This window comes from Delphinus delphis, chromosome 14 (genome assembly GCF_949987515.2).
Source record: "Delphinus delphis chromosome 14, mDelDel1.2, whole genome shotgun sequence".
NCBI classification, from domain to species: Eukaryota; Metazoa; Chordata; class Mammalia; order Artiodactyla; family Delphinidae; genus Delphinus; species Delphinus delphis.
Genome location: NC_082696.1, coordinates 30387006 through 30410392, shown reverse-complemented (window position 1 = coordinate 30410392; position 23387 = coordinate 30387006).

Here is a 23387-nt window from a genome sequence, read left to right as displayed (position 1 = left end):
GCAAAACAAATGAATCTTCTAACTGAGCCAGATTATTACAACAGCCTTTGACTAATTCTCCACATATTATGCTTTCCTTTTGCCAATTACCACCCACTTCCTCAGTATGGTTTTCCTAGTTTATAGGAATTTCAGGCTGTCAATGTCATAAACATAAAGAATAATAATGACCACAAACAAAGTATAAACAAAATGTAATCATAATGTGACGTCCTATTTTTGGAAATAAAGGTGAAAAAGGGCACAAAATTACTGAAAAATGTACAGGAAACAAGAGACAAAGTTTCTTGGTTGGGTTAAGTTTATTAGATTCCCCTCAGGAATTTCTAATTTCTATCTTCCAACTCATTTCTGACTTCTTGTAAACAAAAGTAAAGTCTGGGGCTCCTCAGCATTTTTCTCTTTCTCCTCTCTTAAACTGGGTTTAATTCAATTTATCATCATATTCTTCTACAAGAAATGACAATTGTTAATACAATAATCCTATACTCTGCCCAGCTACATCTCCAGGTAAATAACAGCATAAATAGTAGAATTTTTGATGGTATGTATGCCTGATGAAAAGCACAATGGTTCAGGGCAGGTTATGGTATACGGAAGAAGGAATAAAAATAGGAAAAGCAAAGCATGGTCCCTGTACTCAAAGAACCATTTACTAGAGGAAAAAGACACATTCAGAAAAGTTTCAGGCATCTTGGGTTTAAAAACAGGTGAAGGTAGAGGGAGGAGGAGTACTACGTGTATCCTGGGTATAGAACTAGGTTTTGACGTTTGAATGCTGATTTTATGGCATGAACTTTTAAAAAGTCCCACTCCACTGTCATGATAGACTGATCTTCCATATCTGAGAGAGCAGGTCACTTTTAAATACTGAGCCATGGTATAATGATGTAAGGTGCTCTTCTGGGTAGGATTTCAGGAAAGCCAGCTGTGCATGAAGTCAAGATGTATATATAATTTCTGACTCCAGCCAATGGGATGTAATACATAATTCAACAAAAGTCATTTACTCCATTTCCATCAAAAATTCTGACTTTAATATTGACAAAATAATTATTGGAATTTATCAAAGAAAAACAATCCACTACATTTTATGGAGATAAAAATGATTGTTCGGTTGACTGAGCTCATTTTTCAGCCAATTGTGGTTTTATAGAAACATGATCCTGGCTTCATATCTCTCCTTCTTTTCCAATTCAATTTATGATTCATTTTATAAGCATGAGAATGTAGTAAACTAGTGCCCTATTTATCAGTGGTTTAATAGTCATTTCTTTCTGGATATTGAATAAATCAATTGAATAGATAATTGGTAAGACTGGAGAAAAAGGGCTATAAAAGTGCTAAATAGTCACAAAATAGATCTGAGTTCCTTCCTGTTCTACCACTTAACAATCTGTGTTTCCCTGAGCAAGTCACTCAACACGTCCAGAGGGATCCCTAGGGAATAAAAACGAGTCAACATCTGTTTCCTCTGACTTGTCTACGTTAAGAAGAAATTAAATTAACATAGGTTAGTAGAGGTTTATTTTGTTTTGGTTGGGGTTTGGTTTGGTTTGTTTTAATCGGGAAGGCAGAAAAAACTGTATCCTAGTTGTGGGTCTGTGTCCCGCTCACTGTATGACATTACGTACATCTTACTCTTTCTGTGCGCTTCCATCTTCTTATCTGGAAAATAGAAGTTGGACTAGATGATCTCTCTGGTCCTTTCTAGCTCAACATCCTCTTCTTGGGAAAAAAAAAAGTGCCTCTAGGCTTCTAATTTGAATGCCAGGTTTTAGCCTGACGTGAATTAAACTGTCTGGGTTATAAACCAACTACAAAACAAGATTTGTAATGGAAACAGCCAGTGACCCTTGGCTGCAGCCAAGCTAACAGTTCCCGCCTATAATATTCAGTTACCGCTCATATCCCTGGGCAGCAACTGGCTTGTTATGTAACAGTGACTATTGCAGGATTACCGAATCCTTTCACCCAACCCTAATTGTACAGTCTGCCTGTGGCTCCTATAATACCTGGTTCTCCTCAATGACACGCTCCAGGATATATGTGGCTGCCACCACCAAACCCAGCTCTTACTGGCTTAAAATAACACAGTTATGTGCAACTTGCAAGCACCATCCTTTTTAGAGTACATTATTTTTGCTTTTTCTTCTGCCTCTTTCTAACTGGCAACGACTTCTTGCCCAAAATGACCTAGCACTAGGAAAAATTCTAACAAATAATAAAATGCTCCAGTACAGGTATAGTACATACCGTCCTCTAAGGCACAGACCAAGTAAGGAGCTCCAGCTGGAAAGATCTAGAGGAAAGGCAGAGAGAGATGATTCACGTTAATTACGTCAAATCCTCAATCGAATGGAATTGATCCTTTTTTTGTCTTTGTATTTAGTCTGCACTCCCTTTATTACATATAAATGTTTTAACTCTCAGGAAAAGAAAAATTAATGGAAAATTTAGAAGAAAAAGAACATCACAAAATAGAACTGGATAGCTAGGTAAATATCAAGTCTGACACTTAAGATGAAACAGATTTGTTTCAAGGTGTGAATATCATCTAAAAGTTTACTTATTAGAAACAATCTAAACACATGTTTCTCAAAACAGGACAATCCAAGAATATATTTCTCAAAATATAATGTTAATTTTTCTGCTTATAAAACTTCTACATTTCCATTTTAGAAAATACAAGTAAGTAGAAAAAACAAAGTAAGAATCAAAACAGATAACAACTTATCAAATAATCTTGTATACTTCCTCAATGCATGTTTATACTAACATAATAAAAACATTATCTGTGCAATTTTGTATACTGTTTTGTTTATCAATCATTGTCATGTAAGCATTTATCTATATTATTTAAAACCTTTGTGAATAACATTCTAAATGGGTATGTGTTTTGTTAGTCATAATATACACATCCACTCTGAGTGTTTGAGTTACAGATTGTATACAATTTTTTGGTATGTATTATTTTATGAACAATGATTCAGTAAACATCGTTTTGCAAACATTTTCGCCAGAATTTCTGATTATTTTATTTCTTAAGCTAGTAATACAGCTTAAGCTACATTTCTCAAACTATTTATACAGATTGCCAACTAAATCTAAAATCTGGAGCTAAAATTTCAAATTTAAATTTATTTTCCATCCACCAGAGGGAAATCCTTATGCAAAACTAAGGGTACCGTACAAAGGTAGAAATTATGTAAGATAGAAGTAAAAGTGAAACTGATTATGTCATACAAAGTGTTGTATACCTGTGTATTTTATATTTTAAATTAATGTTTAAATATGCTAAATTCTAAAAACTATCCAGAAAAAGAAAATTCATTTAACTACATGAGTTATGTTAGATAAAAATGTTAGCGTAAAACAAGATTTATAAATGACAACCACGTAAAGACTTGGTTATGGGTAGATTTTTAAACATACTAAAACAAATTGCCAGTAAGATGAGAACTTGCCACTATTAAAATTACATATGGGACTTCCCTGGCGGTCCAGTGGTTAAGACTTCGCACTTCCACTGCAGGGGGCCGGGGTTTGATTCCTGGTCGGGGAACTAAGATCTTGCAAGCCGCGTGGTGAGGCCACACACACACACACACACACACACACAAATTACATATGTATCTGCATTTACAAACCATCTTGTTGTCTTTTTCTTTTCTTTCTCTTCTTTTCTTTACAATGACAAAGTTGCTTCTGCTTCTTTCTGAAACTTACTGCTTTTTTTTCTTGTCTTGCCCCCAACCACCCCCTGCTCTCAGGGATTTTGCTCTACTGTCTACCTCCTCTCTATGTAAAGTTCCTCTCTCTCTACTGGATTTTTTCATCAGTGTTTTAAATGTGTACAAGCCTCTTCCATTTTTACGATCTTTCTTAATCTCTACCTCTTCCCCTAGTTATAACCCTGTCTTTCCTCACTTTGACAACCAAATACATTTTTTAAATGTCTGTTCATACTGACCCTCATTGTCTAATCACACCTCAAGTCACTGTAATATGGCTCCTACTTCTATTATTCAACAGCTGTTGTCAAAACCCTTAATTTTCCTATGACGTCTCTTCTCTGGCCAGTCTCTGTGTTTTCCTTCTTGCTTTTCCCCTTGCATAAGGATGTTCCTTGAGATTTTGCCTTTTCATCTTTTCTTTTCTCATTCTACCCACTGTCTCTGGGTGATCTTATTCACTCCCATGATTTCAAGTATCTTTTATAAGCTGATGAATCCCAGAGCTTCATTTCCAGCATAGATCTCTTTATTTTTTTAATTATTTATTTATTTATATTTATTTTTTTACATCTTTATTGGAGTATAATTGCTTTACAGTGGTGTGTTAGTTTCTGCTTTATAACAAAGTGAATCAGTTATACATATACATATGTTCCCATATCTCTTCCCTCTTATGTCTCCCTCCCTCCCACCCTCCCTATCCCACCCCTCTAGGTGGTCACAAACCACCTAGCTGATCTCCCTGTGCTATGCGGCTGCTTCCCACTAGCTATCTACCTTACGTTTGGTAGTGTATATATGTCCATGCCTCTCTCTCACTTTGTCACAGCTTACTCTTCCCCCTCCCCATATCCTCAAGTCCATTCTCTAGTAGGTCTGTGTCTTTATTCCTGTCTTACCCCTAGGTTCTTCATGACATTTTTTTTTTCTTAAATTCCATTTCAGAACGTATATCCATCTACTTACTGCTCCTCTCCATTTAGAGATTCCTGAAGTACTTCAAACTCAACATGTGCAGAACTAAATGCATGTTTTTCATCCCAATCTTGCTTTTTCTCCTATTTTTTTTTCCTTTCTAGTGAAAGGCACCATCGATCATCTGGTCCCTCAAGAAAGGAACTTGGACATTATTCTGCATTTTTTCCTCTCCCATATTCTAATTTTTGTGGTTTGGTCCATGTGTAATTATCTTTAGGTAGCCCTCCCAGATTGTACAGGTTACAGATAAATGCCTGTCCTATGTGACTGAAGAGTATTCCTGTTTCCTCTATCATAGCCTGCCTAACACAATTAAATATGTCAATTTGCACCTCTATAACCACCACAAGACCCATAGCTTTATGTCTATATTTTCTCCCTTGTGTTCTCCATATCTAGCAGTGTCTGCCATGTGGTATATACTCAAGAAATATCTGTTAAATAAATGAATAAATAATCATCTATTATGCTCTACTTGCTGAAAGGGCAAGTAGTAAGAATTTTGATTCTGAATAACAAATGCTTATTATATAATCTTTAAATATATTGAAATATAGTAGATTTTATCAGCAAATATATAATGATGGCATTTATGGGTAGCTATATAATAAAATATTTTTTTGTACCAGACAGTCCATACCCCTACAGCGTCTTCTCTGTAGGGGTATACTACATTCTTCTAAAAAGTCATAGAAGTCCAGCCATGCCTGTACACCACCAGTGGTAGTATAGTCTTATACTACCATAGACTCACAGTTTACCAAGATTTGACCCATGTAACTCTGTCTTCCTGGGACATTGAGTCAACTCAGAATATGGATCTGACCTGAAAGCAGCTTTCTGTAAGCTTGACCCATTCAGATTCTCTCTCATGGAAAGAGACATACAGAGTCAGTCAGTTATGGTGCAAGGATTAGCAGAGTCAAGATTATCTGCATTAACAGTCCCAGAGGACTGTTGGATTTTCAGTGGCCATAGATCATTAGAACATTCATGGTGTTCTTAATGGCAATGAATTGATTCCAGGCAATGAGGCTGCTAAGGCAGAGCCCTGATGCCTTTTTTTCCTGTGTATCAGTATGATTGGCCAAAGACTATCTACCACTAGTTAAGCTAACATTAGTCTAAGACCTGCCAGTTACTATAAGGTTTCATTTATGTCACAGTTTGCTACCTTCTGTCTTTAAATTTTGAATACTACATTGTTAATTAAATAGTCAACTTCGTAATTTATATTAGTAAACTTTGTCATCATGATTAAGTATTTATTCAGGTTTTGTTCACAATTATGCATTCCCTTATGTAACATAGTTTTTACTTTCTCTTAAGCCTGCCACTGGAGCTAGAAAATCCCCCATTGAAACCTTTTTCCAAAATCCTAGAATTTTATAAGTAGAAAGGCAAGTTTAAAAAGTGAAATTTAACATTATTTTAAAAAACATGTCTATCTATTTGCTAGAAAAAAGTCCTTAAAAGCATAAACTTATCCTAAACAAGGATCAAAATTTATTTCCAACGTAAGTAGAAGTGGAGGGGTAGACCTGAGAGGTTTGGATGCCCAACAGACTTCTCTGCTCTTGTCAGAGGTGCCTAACAGTGGCACTGGAGAAGATGTCCATCTTTGTATGCCTCACACTCGACTCAGCAACTGACATACACAGGCCTTGCACTTGCATAATAAAGTGTTCATGGGAAAGAAGATTACAGGATGACAGTCTGTAGTTAGAATTCCCTCTCTCATGGCAGCTCCTGAGAAGATTGGATGGTGTTTAGTCAGATGCATATGAGGTCCTGCCCATTCTTTTTTTTTTTTTGCGGTACGCGGGCCTCTCAGTGTTGTGGCCTCTCCCATTGCAGAGCACAGGCCCCAGATGCTCAGGCTCAGCGGCCATGGCTTACGGGCCCAGCCGCTCCGCGGCATGTGGGATCCTCCTGGACTGGGGCACGAACCCGTGTCCCCTGCATCGGCAGGCGGACTCTCAACCACTGCGCCACCAGGGAAGGCCCCTGCCTATTCTTTACGTACCCTAAGATATTGTCCTTTAGTTCTTTCAAAGGAATTTGTATTTCTAGGAAGTTTAAAATAGACACGGAAAGATAGTGCCTATTTTCTAGTAATAAACTTCATCAATGCACTTGTCAATTTGATAACACATTTAGGCTTTTTAATCGAATTTTTGTCCTGATGTGGCTTTAAAAGAGGGTTTATTTTGTGTGTGTATGTTTAGGACTCTCTGATTTGGGCAAGTTACATGGGAATTCGAAGTAGAAAAACTGACATCGGCTGGTGAATTCTTAAGTAGGTGAGCTACTCAGTGATAGACACAATCAGATCACCTCTGCTTAGCTCTGAACATCTAGATGCTTATTGTTTTATTGTGTCTATTTTATTTTTAATATAACTTTTTGTGGGTTCATTAAAAGGCTGCTCAAAAGGAACACTGCTAAAACCACCAAAAGTACGTAAAAGAAAAAAAAAACTGTTCTGTAGACTAGAATAAAATTGTTACTTGGACTTGTAAAATAAAAAAATAGACACACCACATGTAAGGATAAAATTCTCCGTGGGAGACAGAGCCCAAACACCAAACACCCTGCTAAAGGACATACAGTTGGTAAACTTCTGCCCTTGTTTGGCAATGATCAATCATTCCGCAAAGTCGTACAGCCACACAGTGGAAGTTGGACATAAAACAACTTAGCCATTGGGTGACTTTTATTACTTATCCAAGTAAAAAAAGCACATTTTTAGAGCATGACAGGCTGAAATATAAGAGCATACAGTACAAACCGTACACTAATAAAATTTTGTCTTGTGTGTAGGTTGGAGGTGTGAATTCTCATGGTTAGACCAAGTTATAACCACATTCTTGGGTTTGGGATTTTTTTCCCTCTTTAATAGTTCAAGGATAACCTCTGATTTTGTAAATGTAATCTTAAAATCTGGATTATAGAGTAAAAAGTGGAAATGATAATAATATTGCAATAAAAATCTGAATTAACCTTTGGAAAACAGAAACCATTTTCCAAATGGCTAGTCAGAACTCTATCTTAATTTAGAATAGATTTCTACCTAAGGCAGTGGCAAAAAAGCCGACAAAATCACACACACCAAAAACAATGATAATGTATATCTAGCACTATTTTGGGCTATCTTTGAATAGGATAACCCATTTAATATAGGAACTAACTATGCTTATCAAGCCAGGTGAGATATTAAGGAACACACCACAGCCAAAGCCTGGATGCCATCAATAATGAAACCCTTTCTTCATATATATCAGGTAATATAGCTTGGGATAATGTGATCTGAACACAGTAGCTGATTCAGGTAACAAATAATTCCACTATAGTTTCAGCTGCAATAACTGTTTTAAGGCAGTAAGATGAGATGGAAAAAAATCAAGTCCCCAGTACCTCATCATGAGCACAGGACCCCTAAAATATTTGGGTAGTTTTCTGAACAGAGGGTAATATTCTCATCTATATCATTGAGCTTAGCTTCTTGAAGAGCAAAGATTTATTTGTTTTACCACCAGCACAGAGCATAACATCTTTGATATTGAATTTCTGAACAAAAGTTTATTCAATTAACTTACTAAGAATTTTGGAAGTTTAAATAAAGTAGCTCTCAGAATAACTAGAAGAGTTTTTAGGAGACTTTTTTAAGAGTCAGTATATTATTCACAGCCTCAGATTGAAAAGATCATTTAAATCAAGGCATGATCAGGACATAAAAGAAATTAACACATTAAGTAGACTGAATTTATTTTTAGAGCCTTTTTCTGCCATGCCTTGTGAAGATATAGTGAACACCTCTCAGAGGCCTCATGAAGGCAATTTCCTGCATATAAGACCTCAGATTCACGCATAAATGATCAAATATTATGAAATATGCAAGTAATTATTGAAATACGTTCTAGGGATGCAAGGATAATTAAGATAAGACATAATTCTGGTCTTCATGGCAATTCTAGTTTAGTTAGTGTTCAATGAATTTTTCTATTTTTGTCATGGAAATTTTCAAGCATACACATATGTGGAGAGAATAGTTTATGGAATTCAGTGAACCTATTACTTACTCTCAACGGTTGTCACCATATGTACTCTCTACCCCACGCTAGCCTGATTGTTTTGAAGTAAATCTCAGACATCTATCATTTTATCTAAAAGTATTTTCGTTTGTATTTCTTAAAGACAGTAACTGTCTAAAAAAGCCATAATACCATTATTACACCTAAAATATGTTAATAATAGTTACTTAATTGCCATAAAGAATCAGTGTTCTCATTTCTTTGTTTATTTCACATCCAAACACACAACTTTTTATAAATAAGTTCCATGTTAGAGTGATATGTCTGTTAAATTTCTTTTAATTTAAGGTTTCCCTCATAACATTGGTGTGTGTGTTAAAGAAACAAGATCTTTTACCCAGTAGAGTTTCCCTCCCTGGAATTTTCTAATACATGCCCATGATGTCATCTAACATATTCTGTTTTCCCTTAAATTTCTTATAAATTATTAGTAAGACCTAGAGTCTTGGTCAGATTCAATTTTGATTTTTTTCATTCTTTTTGTCAAGACTGATTCATAAATGGGTGTTTGCTAAATATACGTTTTAGAACAATATGTTCAGATTTTTATTAAAATTAAGCATCTTTAGAAAATTAAGCTAAACTAAACATGTGATTAAGTATTTTTTTCAAATATTATCTAAACTCCAGGAACTAATGCATGATTATAGCAAGGTTGCAGGATCCAAGATTAATATACAAAAGTAAATTGTGTTCCTACATAACAGTCATGATCAAGTAGAATTTGAAATTAAAAACACAATAACATTTACACTAGCACCCCCAAAATTAAATACCTAGGTATAAGTCTAACAAAATATGTGCAAAATCCATATGAGAAAAACTACAAATCTCTGATGAACAAAATCAAAGAAGAACTAAATGAATGGAGAGATAGTCCATATTCACAGCTAGGAAGACTAAATATTGTCAAAGGGTCAGTTCTTCCCAATTTAATCTATAGATTCATTGCAATCCCAATCAAAATTCTGGCAAGTTGTTCTGTGGATATTGGAAAACTGATTTTAAGTTTATATGGAAAGGCAAAAGACTCAAAATAGTCAACACAGTACTGAAGAAGAAAACAGGTGGAGGATTGACACTACTCAATTTCAATGCTTACTATAAAGCTATAGTAAGCAAGACTGTGGTTTGGAGAAATAATAGGCAAATAGGTCGATGTAATAGAAAAGAGAACTCAGAAATAGACCCACATAAATATAGTTAACTGATCTTTGACAAAGGAACAGAGGCAATGCAATAGAGCAAAGGTAGTCTTTTCAACAAGTGGTGCTGGAACAACTGGACATCCACATGCAAAAGAAAAAACAAGAATCTAGACAGAGACCTTATACCCTTCACAAAAATGAACTCCAAATGGATCATAGACATAAATATAAAACATAAAACTAACCCCCTAGAAAATAACACAGGAGAAAACCTAGATGATCCCGGGTATGGTGATGACTCATTTTAGATTCAACACCAAAGGCATATCCATGAAAGAAATAATTGATAAACTGGACTTCATTAAAATTAAAAATTTCTTCTCTGCACAAGACAATGTAAAGAGAATGAAAAGATAAGCCACAGACTGGGAGAAAATATTTGCAAAAGACACATCTGGTAAAGGACTGTTATCCAAAATGTACAAAGAACACTTAAAACTCAACAATAAGAAAACAACCAACCTGATTCTAAAATGGGCCAAAGACAGACACCTCACCAAGGAAAATACACAGATGGCAAATAGGCATAGGAAAAAATGCTCCACATCCTATGTCATCAGGGAAATGCAAATTAAAACATCAAGACACCACTCCACATCCAGTACAATGGCCAAAATCAGAACACTAACACCACGTACTGGAGAGGATGTGGAGCAACAGAAACTCTCATTTATTGCTGGTAGGAATGCAAAATGGTACAGATGCTTTGGAAGACAGTTTGGCATTTTTTTACAAAACTAAACATACTCTTACTGTATGAGCCAACAATTGCACTCTTTGGCATTTACCCAGAGTTTAAAATTTACATCCACACTAAAACCTACACATGGATGTTTATAGTAGCTTTATTCATAATTTCCAAAACGTGGAAGCAACCAAGATGTCCTTCAGTAGGTAAATGGTTAAATAAACTGTGGTAGTCCCGGCAATGGAATATTTAACTCTTTATGCTATCAAGCCATGGAAAGACTAAGTGAAAGAAGCCAATCTGAAAAGGCTACGTACTGTATGATTCCAACTATATGGCATTCTGGAAAGGGCAAAATTATAGAGACAAGAAAAAGATGAGTAGTTACCTGAGGTTGGGGGAAGGGAAGGATGTAGGGAGCACAGAGGATTTGTGGAGCATTGAAAACTATGATTAGTTTAAACCCATAGAATGTACAACACCAAGAATGAACCCTAAGATAAACTATGAGCTTTGGATGATTATGAAGTGTCAGTGTAGGTTGATCAATTTTAATGAATGTACCACTCTGGTGGGAGATGTTGATAATGGAGGAGGCTATGTATGTGCGGGGGCAGAGAGTAAAGGGGAAGTCTCTATACCTCCCTCTCACTTTTGCTGCGAATCTAACACTGCTCTAAAAAAAAGCCTTTTTTAAAAAAAAGGTATCTAGACCATTGTGATGTGTGGCGTCATCCAAGTCCATTAACCTGCCTGAACCACAGTTCCATACTGATATGAAAAACTCTTCCAACTCTGAAAGTCCAAGACTCTGAGATCTCAGTTTGAGATCACCATATTCCAAAGCCATTTACCAACATCCTTTTATTATTCAAAGGCAGTTAGAAGGAGTCTGATTTATTACTTTTATACACAATCAAGTTCATTTTCAGCAAGCTGGAACCATCTCAGATACATTGAACTACCCACAATTATTCCCTTTGTCTTTGAAGGAGATAGCTAACATTCTAGAAAGTTATATTACCCCTACCCTCATCCCATTTCCCAAAATCTCACCTGCTCAATTCTGCAAATAAAACTTGTTAAGTAAATTCTTTTCTGATAAGGTGAGGTTGTCTAAGCAAACAAATGATTTAAATATTTGAAGTCAAACTTGTTACTTTAGTACATTACAGGAAACCAGCAACAGCTTCATCATCATATTGTTAACTTCGAAAAATCTTTACAAAATTCTCATTTCATGGATGGATCTTCAGTGAAATCATGCTCATTTTATCTACTTAAGAATTCAGAACTTTAAAATATGCATTTTTTTTCCCTACTGGAAAATACTGGCTTGCTAAAGGGCCTTAGTTTTAGAGTTTCTTATTGTCAAGAGAATGGTACAAGTTAACAAATATCTGTAAGATTAAAATATAGTCTATTTGAACAATCATTGTTTACTCCTGGATGTTGTAGCCATGACCACTTAAGGATCACATAAAGAAGCAAATTCACTGAATTTACTACAGACCTGTCTTTGCATCCAGTATCTTCAGGGCAACATTACTTCATAGGTCAGGGGTCTGCTATCAGGGAATGCACACTGGTCAGCCGGCAGGACAGAGTAGCCAGCAGGAATGATCACAGACATCTGCTCAGTCCTCGGGGAGTTTGCAAGCTTGTTTATGTTAAGAGCTCTTTCTGCTAGACAGCAGAATGAACTTCTTTAGAATTTGTTCCCATAATAGTCCCTAAGGCAATGACACACAGCTGTGGAGAGGAAATAAGCTCTTTAATTTGTTAACCATGCCCAGAAAAGAAGAAAACAAAATGCTCAAAAGAGACTATAAAGAGGTCTTTTAAAAGCCTTCTCCAGAAACAGCTAAAAAAAGAAATACAAATATTCCCCCCAATCACATAGAAGGTATATTTATGTCTTGTTTCTTCCTTAATATATATCCAAACTTCTTTTTGAATCCCATGAAATCTTTTTCTTCTGACTTTTCAGTTTTACCTCTTAGTGATCACATTGTTTAAAGACTCTGCCACCATAAGACCTCTAAATCATCACTGTTGAAAGATCCCATTTGGAAAAATTCAGAAAGTCAGGGAAACAGGCCTAAACTTCTGGCCAGAAGATTGAGGTTAAGATAGGGACATGCTTTCCTTCAAATGAGGGTCCCGAATTTTTAGAGTAGAAAGTTAAATATTTTAATCCAACTTCAATTTACAGCCCTTACCCAAACCCATTTTTTAAAAAAATGGTTTCCAGTTTCTATGTTTTAAATGCATTTACCTTGGTTATCATGACGTATTTCAAATACAACAAAGTAAGACTTTACCATAACAAGTGTCTGGAACCAAGACCCAGCTACCAAGCTCTACCAAGTTCTGAAAGTTTGCCATATTTGCTTCAACTTCTAATTTTTTTTAAAGAAATAGCTCATTACAAATACAATTGATGTTTTTTGACTGCCTCTCTTACATTTTACGGCAGTTTTTTCCTCCTTCTTTGCCTCCCCAGAGATAATCATCAACCTAAATTTGGTTATCATTCTCATGTATTTTTACACTATTGCAACACAATAATCCAGAGTTGCTTGGCGTATTTTCGGATTTTTCATAAATGGTATCATACTGTATTCATCCTTCAGTAATGCCCTTTCTTCACTTCATGTTGTATTCAAGATTTAATCAAGTTGATATGTACGGCTGTAGTTCATTCATTTTCCCTGGTGTACCACATCTACTGCAAGATTTTTCACAATTTATCCATCCAATGTTTTCATTTTTTTGCTACTACTCATGATGCTATGAACATTTTCATACATGTTTCTTTGAGCACATATGCAACATAGTCTCTAGATTTTCAACTTATTTAATATTGTCAAAATACTTTTCAGAATGATATAGCATTTACACTTCCACTAGGCTCCCAATCCTAGCCAACACTTGATATTACTAACAATAGATGTAAATTTTGTTAATCTGAAGTGTGTTTTTCAAATTTGAATATCCCTTTTTACTAGCATTCTTTCCACAATGTTTATTAGATTTCAGCTTCTATTCCAATACGTTGCATGGGTTTGCTATATTTATAGGAGTTATTATTTCTGCATAATTATCCTTTATTAGATATCACAGTTATAAATATCTATTCCAAATTGTAGATTTTTAAAAACTTCTTTCATGGGTGTTCTTTTTCTGACTGAAGAAGCTTTTAAAATTAACATATCTCAATTAATCCATAGTGAAATTCTTCCTTGTCTTAAGGTCATAAAGATATTCTCTTAAATTTTCTTTTAACAGTATTAAGTTGATCATATAACTTTGCTCTTTCAACCTACTAGGATATTCCTTAATAAATGTTACATTTAATTTCTTAGTACTTCATTTAAATTTTCACCTCAAAGTTCACAATGAAGTTTGTTTATATAATTGACCTTTCTTTTACTGTATTTGTTTGGCTCTGGTATCAATATATATTAATCTAACAGAATCAGTTGGCAATTTTCATTTCTTTTACAGGCTACACATAGTACAGGTTACCTGTTCCTTGAAGGTTATATGAAACTTACATAAAATTTCCCAGCCCCTACTTGGAGGGAGAGTTTGGAACCCTCTAGAATACTAAAATAATTGCTTTAATTGTGTCAAGGTTTAGTTGTTATTGTCTTTCTTTTTTCAATTTCAACAAAATAATTGGCAATTCTTCTATAAATTATGCATTTTATCTAATTATTTAAATGTATGGGACGAAAATCATTAATAACATTCATGAATTATTTTTAAGTTGCATTGGAACTATAGTTACTTCCTATTTATGTTATTTATTTATGTCTTTTTTTTCACTTTATCAATCATGTAAAATATTCACCATATTATTAGCCGTTTTAAAAACCAGATTTTAATTGTTGGTCTTTTCTACAGTTTCTTTGTTTACATTTTCTGAGTTTCTGCTTTTCCATAGTAACATCATTTCTTCTTTCTTTAGGTTTTTCCCTGCTCTTTCTCTAGGCTTCTTGAATAAATCTATATTTATCTATTTTCTAAGCACTCATTTTACGATAAATGCATTCAAAAGTCTAACTTTCCCTTTAAATATCTCTCATTAATAACTTTACTTTCAGACTCATTCTAAGGGAGGATTTTAATTTTATTTTCGTTCCCTCTTCCTTGCTCCATCACCTTCTCTTCTTATGTGATAGTTTTGCCTCAACAGATGACACATTGCTTTTTATTTCTTTAGATTCTTTTTCCAGGGGTAAGGATAGTCCCATTCTAGGAGAGATCAAGACTATAGTAAGATTTTAAACTTACATATATTTACCTTTCTGACAAATCATTAATAATAGTACTCAAGGGCTTCCCTGGTGGCGCAGTGTTTGAGAGTCCGCCTGCCGATGCAGGGGACACGGGTCCGGAAGATCCCACATGCCGCGGAGCGGCTGGGCCCGTGAGCCATGGCCGCTGGGCCTGCACGTCCGGAGCCTGTGCTCCACAACGGTAGAGGCCACAACAGTGAGAGGCCCGCGTACCGCAAAAAAAAAAAAAAAATAGTACTCAAAATGTTAAGAAAATTACTATTTATTCCCTGTCCTATGAAAAACTGATATACAAAAACCTTTACATATAAGAGAAAGAATTTGAGGGGGAATGACCACTATGAAATGATAAGATGTCTTAATGATTCCTGTTATGCTTGGACCAAATGTTGTTCTGAGCATTTTAGATATTTTGTATGTATCAGTTGATAATTAACCCCTTGGCCTGGATGGCAAGGCAGACAAGAGAAAGTCTAGAGCTAGAATCTATTGCAATCAAAAATAATCAGGCACTATCTTTGGACACTTGTCATTGAAAAATGAAAAACAAACAAACAGACAAACAAAATACCCATGGTCTCTAACAGTAAATGCATCATCTAGTTAAGCTAAAGCAATGTTTCAATCATAATGTATGTGAATGAGGAAATAAAACTCATTTTAGAAAATAATAGATTTGAACAGAATTCTTTGGGTTATATCTATGTGAAAGAGACCCACAAAAATATAGAAAATAAGACTATGCGTAACTGAGAAAAGAATATGCATAACCAGAAAAACAGGTGTGAAGAAGATATTTGTGTTAAAAATGCCAAAAATAGCATATGCTTTACTTTAAAAACTCAGAATCATCACAAAAAACATAATACAAAGAACTTAAATCTGGGCAATTTTTTGCTTTTCATAGAAATTTTAGTATTTCACATTCTTGAACTTCAAATTACTTTAATCTCTTTTACTTCCAGATTTTTGCGGTACTTTCCCCAAGTTGGGGACCAATGTTTTAGAATAAATTCATACAATAGCCTTATAATGAGGAAATACAAACACAAACCTAGCTTTTCCTGTAGTGCAGTGGGAAGAATACTTTTTAAATTTGACCTACCTTTGAATTCTGCCTCTGCCATTTGACTCAGGTAGTCAGAAATTTCTCTCTGTGATGTCTACATAAGGTATTTTTGGTGTTGCTGGTAGTTTATCTATCTATCTATCTATCTATCTATCATCATCTAACTTGGTATCTCCTTCAACCTACAGTTCATGTTTATTACATCTTTGCATTTGTGACCTATCACTCTTCTGTAATTTCTATAAATTGATGTCACAACTTCTAGATCTACCTTTCATGTCATTTAATTTTGCTTGCATATTTTCAATTTCTTTATCTTTTGTGGTATGTCCTATAAGAATCATTTGGCTTGATCTTTCATCATGTTGATTCTTTTATTTAGCTTTTTTAAGATATGATCTTTAGTCTCTTACCATGGGAAATTTCAAACATATTGAAATAGAAAAAAAAATACAATGAAACCCACATATCTATCATTAAATTATCTTTAACAGTTGCTGACACACAACCAGTTTTGTTTCATCTACCAGCACTGACTCTCTTGAATTTTAATTTCTGTGGTCAGATTTTTAATTTAATGATATGTTTAATTGTTTTTTAATAGAGTAAGTGTTTACTTGTATCATTCTGAGTTTTCAGGTATAATTTATTTGGTTACTCAAATTCATGGGCTCCCTTTCTTTGTATTCTTAAATTTTTGGTGACTCTTGATTGTGCACTCAATTTTGTGGCTGAAATTTCTGATTATGTTGTCTGTTGTATGTGTTTTGCACAACCCAAAGAGGGTTAAGTGTTGTGATGAGGTGCTGGAATTTGTGCAGCAGCCTGTTTGAAGAGATGTCCTAGAAGCAGAATGTGGGAATTCCCTGGCTGTCCAGCGGTTAGGACTCTGTGCATTTGAAATGCCCAAGGTCGCGAGGCCCCTCCACAAGACCACCAGAGTCGAGAGTCAAAGCCAAACGGCAAGGGTCATTTATTGCAGGTTCGAACCTGGACCTCCGCGCACTCCTTGTTCGTGACGCTAAGAGGCCCTGGCGGAGTTTAGTACAGCTCTTTTATAGACCGGTACAAATATAGTCGCCGATTGGTTGACTTTTAAACAAAGACACTAGTCGCCGATTGGTTGACTTTTAAACAGAGACACTAGTCGCCGATTGGTTGACTTTTAAACAAAGACGCTAGTCGCCGATTGGTTGACTTTTAAACAGAGACACTAGTCGCCGTCTGATTGGTTGGACGGTTGCGGGGGGGGGGGGGGTCAGCAGGCGTAATTACAGAAGCGAGAGCGGCTGGTTAAGTTTCGGTTTCCTGAGGTTTTGTTTCTTAATTAGAAATACTTAAGGCGGGGCCATGGTCGCAAAAAGAAATAGTGCAAACAGGAGGACTGATACAACCCTAGCAGTGCTGCGGCCTCCACCAGCCCAACGGCAGGGCGTCGGGAGGCTGTGCGCCCAACTTCAGGCGGCGCTCCCAAATGTGGCAAGCCCAGCGCCGCGCCCTGGAATGGTCCTTTTTTCGGCCCTCCCCCTCCGGAAAGAACAGAAAAGAAATTCCAGGAAAAGCACAAATTGAATGCAGGGCGTCAACTCAGTCCTATTCTCACCAAACTAGAACATAGCCCCCTCATTCCCCCCTTTCTCATGAACCAGAGGAGCCAATCTTGGGTCCTCAAGGCTCCGTTTCTTCAATTTCTGAGGCCTCGCAGGGCTGATATTGTGTTCTTAATATCATTAGCTGGACTGTATTTATTCTTTCGCGAACAAAATTCATGACTTTACTGAGTATACAGGGGCCTATAGTGAGGAGGAGAAGGAGGCATAGTAGAGGGCCCAGGATGGAGAGGAGGAAGGGGAGCATCCCATGAAATCCTGACCAAAGGGGATTATCCGCTAATTCTTGCCGGCGGCGAGCTAGGTCTTCCTGGAGCTGGTGGATCTTATTTCTTACAATGCCTGATTTATTTGCATAGAAACAACATTTTTCTTTTAGGGCGAGGCATATCCCACCCTGTTCAGCTGTCAGTAAGTCTAAGCCCCTCCTATTCTGTAGGACCACCTCGGCCAGCGAATCTAATTGGTCCTGTAAGTCCTGAATGGTCCCAGAGAGAGTTTCTACATCTTCTATTAATTGCCTAGACAGCTGACTATAGGAGTGAAGGGAGACCCCAAGACCTGTACTCCCTGTGGCCACAGCTCCTGTAATTCCTAATCCTACCAGGAGGGGTAGGACTGTAATGGCTCGTTTGGTTCTGCCTGCCCAGAGGTCAAAGCTGGGAATGGGCAACGGGGTGTCTCCCGAGATCAGGTCTACATTGGGGAGAAGGGTGGCCAGGGTGCAGACCCCTGTCCAATTCGGGGGTAAATAGGTGTATGCTAGGTTACTTCCACAGACAAAGACAGTGGTATTAGGACTACAGAGGGAGGAGTTCACGGGGATATATTGACTACATCCAGTGGATGAAAGGATTCCCAAGTCAATACTGGCGTTAGAGAGGGAATCGTTCTTGACAAAGCATGAGGTATTAAAGGTGGTTGAAAATTTTGAAAATTGTATGGGGAACGGCTCGGGGAGTGAAGTAGGGTTACATCGTTCGCTGATATTTAAATTGGCGAAGGTGGGGATGGCTATAGGGCGGGGCGGTCCTTGAGGAAGGCAGAGCCAGCAATCCTGTGCTAAGTTGGGGTTGGTGGTATTCAAAAGCGCAAAAGTAGCTTCTAGTATGGACATGGTCTGGGAGTCCAATTCAGAGGGATCGACCTTAGGGAGAATTAGGGGGTGGTAGCTGAGCTGTGGGTACAGATGCCGATAGGCCTCTTCTATTTGTCTTCGGGTTTCTATCTGGCGCACTGCGTCCTGGGGCCCCCCACCGTCTGACATATGTGTGGGGGCCCTGGTATTCCAGCATACCGGGGTCCCGGGGGTGCCAGTGCATCCAGCCTGAAGGTATTTATTATCATCACTAATGGTGGGGCTTTTATTATTCTGTAGTATGGCTGTGAAATAAGTCTTGTTATTGGCCCCTATACATTGCTGGTAAGAGGAATAGCACATGCTATGCATTGATTCCTGGAAGGTAGAACAGGGGCAAGTAGCTCGAGGGGGAAGTGGCTTAGGCTTATGGTAGCATTGCCAGTTTTGAGAGGCCCCGGTAACCCTATATTCCTGAACAAGATACGCAGTTATGCCCCCGCAGTCCTGCATATGAGTATACCCTCGGGGAACAACAGGAGTCTCCATAGTACCTCCCCTGCACTCGCACGGTGCACCATATAGTAGTTGTATTAAAGTATTCTTATTGGGGGGAGGGCCGAATCCTCCCCTCGTGGCCCGAGGGTTGAGGGTTAGGACTATCATTAGGGCTATCAGCAGTACCTTGGTCATCATGGGGGAGGGTACGGCGCAAAGTCAGTTTGAGGGGATTGTTCTTACTCCGGTCAACAGTCCAGGTGACGTCAGCTTTAGTGGACTTGATGAGGTCAGAAAATGGGTCCACCGGCTTGACGTGCGTGTGATGGATCCAGGCAGCTATGCTGTCCACCTTAATGGCTGTCGGCGTTGTCAGGATGATCTGGTAAGGTCCTTTCCACCTGGGTTCTAGGGTCTCTTGTCGATGGCGTTTGACAAGGACCCAGTCACCTGGCCGGAGCTGGTGTGGAGTAGGTGGGGGTCCTGTTGCATATAGCTCTTTTAGTTTGGGCCAGATTGTCTCGTGTATCCGCTGTAAGGCTTGGAGGGAAGACAGGAGATTATTTTCTGGGTCCAATTGGATAAGGTTAGTCTTTAGATTAGGGATGATAGGAGGAGGCCTACCATGCATTATTTCATAGGGAGTAAATCCTAGCTTATAGGGGGAATTTCGCACCCTAAACAGAGCGTAGGGGAGTAGGACTACCCAGTTAGCGCCAGTCTCCATGGTCAATTTAGTCAAGGTCTCTTTTAGTGTTCTATTCATCCTTTCTACCTGTCCTGAACTCTGGGGGCGGTATGCACAATGTAATTTCCAATTAGCCCCAAGTATGGAAGCCAGATCCTGACTTACCTTAGAAACGAAGGCTGGCCCGTTGTCGGACCCTATCATAACTGGAAAGCCATACCTGGGCAGGATCTCTTCTAGTAGCTTCTTAGCTACTATTCGTGCAGTCTCATTCTTGGTTGGGAATGCCTCAGTCCAACCTGAAAAGGTATCTATAAACACCAGTAAATATTTATACCCATATTTGCCAGGCTTTACCTCCGTGAAGTCCACTTCCCAGTAGGCTCCAGGCTGGTTTCCTCTCTCCCGGATGCCAGTGGTTGGCGGGTGGGTGCTGGCATTATGGAGTTGGCAGACTGCACAGTCAGCAACCAGTCGTTCAGTCTTCTCGGAGACATTTTTAATTTTAAGTCCAGTCTGCCTGATGAGATCCTGTAGCCGTCGGGCGCCCAAGTGGGTGCTACGGTGGATCCGTTCAAGGACCAGGGTTCCTAGTCTCTCAGGAAGGAGGATATTGTTTTTAGCGTCCCGCCACCATCCGTCTCTAACCTGGGTTAGAGGAAGCTTGCTCATCCATCTGATGTCATCCTCCGAGTAGTCGGGTTGGGGCGGTAGTTCCCGGGGGCCTGGATCCGGCAGTTGCAGGGGAAGTAATGGTATTGGAGTGTGTGCCGCCTTTCGAGCCGTCTGGTCTGCCAAATTGTTGCCTCGGGTGACTGGATTCGTGGGTTTTTGATGCCCCGGGCAGTGTACAATGGCTAGCTTTTTGGGTTCCCATATGGCCGCTAGCAAGGCCAGGATTTCCTCTTTGTTCTTGATGTCTTTGCCCTCTGCTGTGAGTAGTCCCCGCTCTCGGTATATTGCCCCATGTATATGTGCGGTAGCGAAAGCATACCGGCTGTCTGTGTATATGGTAGCTTTTTGGCCTTTGCTCATCTTGAGAGCTTGGGTCAGGGCAATTAATTCAGCTTTTTGGGCTGAGGTCCCTGGGGGGAGAGTCTCTGCCCATATCACCTCAGTTTCTGATGTTACTGCTGCCCCCGCATACCTCTGACCTTGCTGGACAAAGCTGCTGCCGTCAGTGAACCATGTGACTTGTGCATCCGGTAGGGGCTGGTCACGTAGGTCTTCCCGAACCCCATGGATCTGGGCCAGTACCTCTGCACAGTCATGGAGTGGGGAGTCCAAATCTGGGTCAGGTAATAGGGAGGCAGGGTTTAATGCCCGCGGCGGAGTGTAGCTGATTCTGAGGGGATTTAACAGTAGACCCTGGTAGTGGACCAATCGAGCATTGCTCATCCATCGGTCGGGAGGCTGTTTGAGAACCCCGTCGATGGCGTGGGGGGTGGTGACATGTAACTCCTGCCCCATAGTTAGTTTGTCAGCATCCTTTACCATTAGGGCCGTGGCGGCGATCATCCGGAGGCAAGGAGGCCAGCCGGCAGCCACTGGGTCCAATTTTTTTGATAGGTAAGCAACAGGCCGGGGCCAAGGACCGAGGGGCTGGGTCAACACGGCCTTAGCTATGCCTTTGCTTTCATCTACAAAGAGGTGGAAGGGCTTGGAGACATCAGGGAGACCCAGGGCGGGTGCGGACAGCAAGGCAGTTTTGATCTGCTGAAATGACTGCTCAGCCTCTTCTGTCCATTCAAAGGGCGTCTGCTCTTTGGTGGCTAGGTATAGCGGTTTGGCCATTTCAGCAAATTTGGGTATCCATAAACGGCAGAACCCAGCCGACCCCAAAAATTCCCTCACCTGTCGAGGCGTGGTGGGTCTGGGGATGCGGAGGACGGTTTCCTTCCGTGCATCTGTGAGCCATCGTTGCCCCCCTTTCAATAGGTATCCCAGGTAAGTTACCTCAGGCCTGCAGATCTGTGCTTTCTTGGCAGAGGCTCGGTATCCCAGGGTGCCGAGAGTCCGCAGGAGGTTTCTGGTTCCCTGCAGGCAGGCTTCAGCGGTCTCAGCAGCTATTAAGAGATCATCAACATACTGCAGAAGGGTTACATTGGGGTTTTGTCTCCGGTACTCACTGAGATCCTCGTGTAGGGCCTCATCAAACAAGGTAGGCGAGTTTTTGAATCCTTGGGGAAGTCTGGTCCAGGTGAGTTGTCCGTTTATACCTCTCTCGGGGTCTGACCATTCGAAGGCAAAGAGTTCTTGACTTTTGGGCGCCAAGGGTAAACTAAAAAAGGCATCTTTGAGGTCCAGCACAGTATACCATTGTTTTTCTGGACAAAGGGCGCTCAAAAGAGTATATGGATTGGGCACAGTAGGATGGATGTCTATGACCCGTCTGTTAACTTCCCTCAGGTCCTGCACTGGGCGGTAGTCTTTACTGTTAGGTTTGCGGACTGGCAGCAGGGGTGTATTCCAGGCCGACTGGCAGGGACGCAGTATCCCCAGGTCAAGAAGCCGGCGAATATGAGGAGTGATACCAGTCTTGGCCTCTAGGGGCATGGGATACTGTCGGACACGTGCAGGATCTGCCCCCGGTTTGATCTCTATGAATAGGGCTGGGCGGTGTTTGGCTAGTCCCATCCCCCCTGTTTCTGCCCATGCTTCGGGGAACTGCTGAAGCCATAACTCTATATCTTGATTTTGGGAGGGTGGTTCCTGGTGAAGTCGGTACTCATCTTCCAAGTTCAGGGTGAGCACAGATATGGGTTGGTCGTGAGGGTCTGTTACGATTGGCCCCTCTGGCCGAAAATGAATTTGTGCTCCCATTTTAGTGAGTAAGTCTCTCCCCAGTAAGGGGCAAGGGCTATCGGGAATGACCAGAAAGGTATGGGTTACCCTCCCCGTGCCCAAGTCCACAGTTCTCTGAGTGGTCCAAAGGTAACGTTTAACTCCCGTAGCTCCCTGGACCCAGGAGGATTTGTTAGAAATTTTCCCGTGGGGCTTAACCAAGACCGAATGCTGTGCCCCTGTATCCACCAGGAATTGGACTGGTTTCCCCTCCACTCGTAGGGTTACCCTGGGTTCGGGGAGGGGGTCCGAACCCCGTCCCCCCTACTTTGTATCATGTGTAAACAGGACTGGGGTGGCGTTCGGTTGCCATTGCCCCTGGTTGGGGCGCGGCTGCCTTTTCTTGGGGCATTCCCGAGCCCAGTGGCCCTTTTCCTTGCAATAGGCACATTGATCTCTATCCAATGGTCGCCTGGAAGGTCGAGTGGCTGGGGGGCCCTCTTGGTCTTTCTGAACAATGGCGGCCAAGACTTTAGTCATTTTCTCAGTGGCTTTAAGTTGTTTATCCTCTGGGGCGTCCCGGTTATTAAAGACGCGCTGGGCGATACGGAGTAAGTCCTGTATCTGTTTGCCCTCCAGATCTTCTAA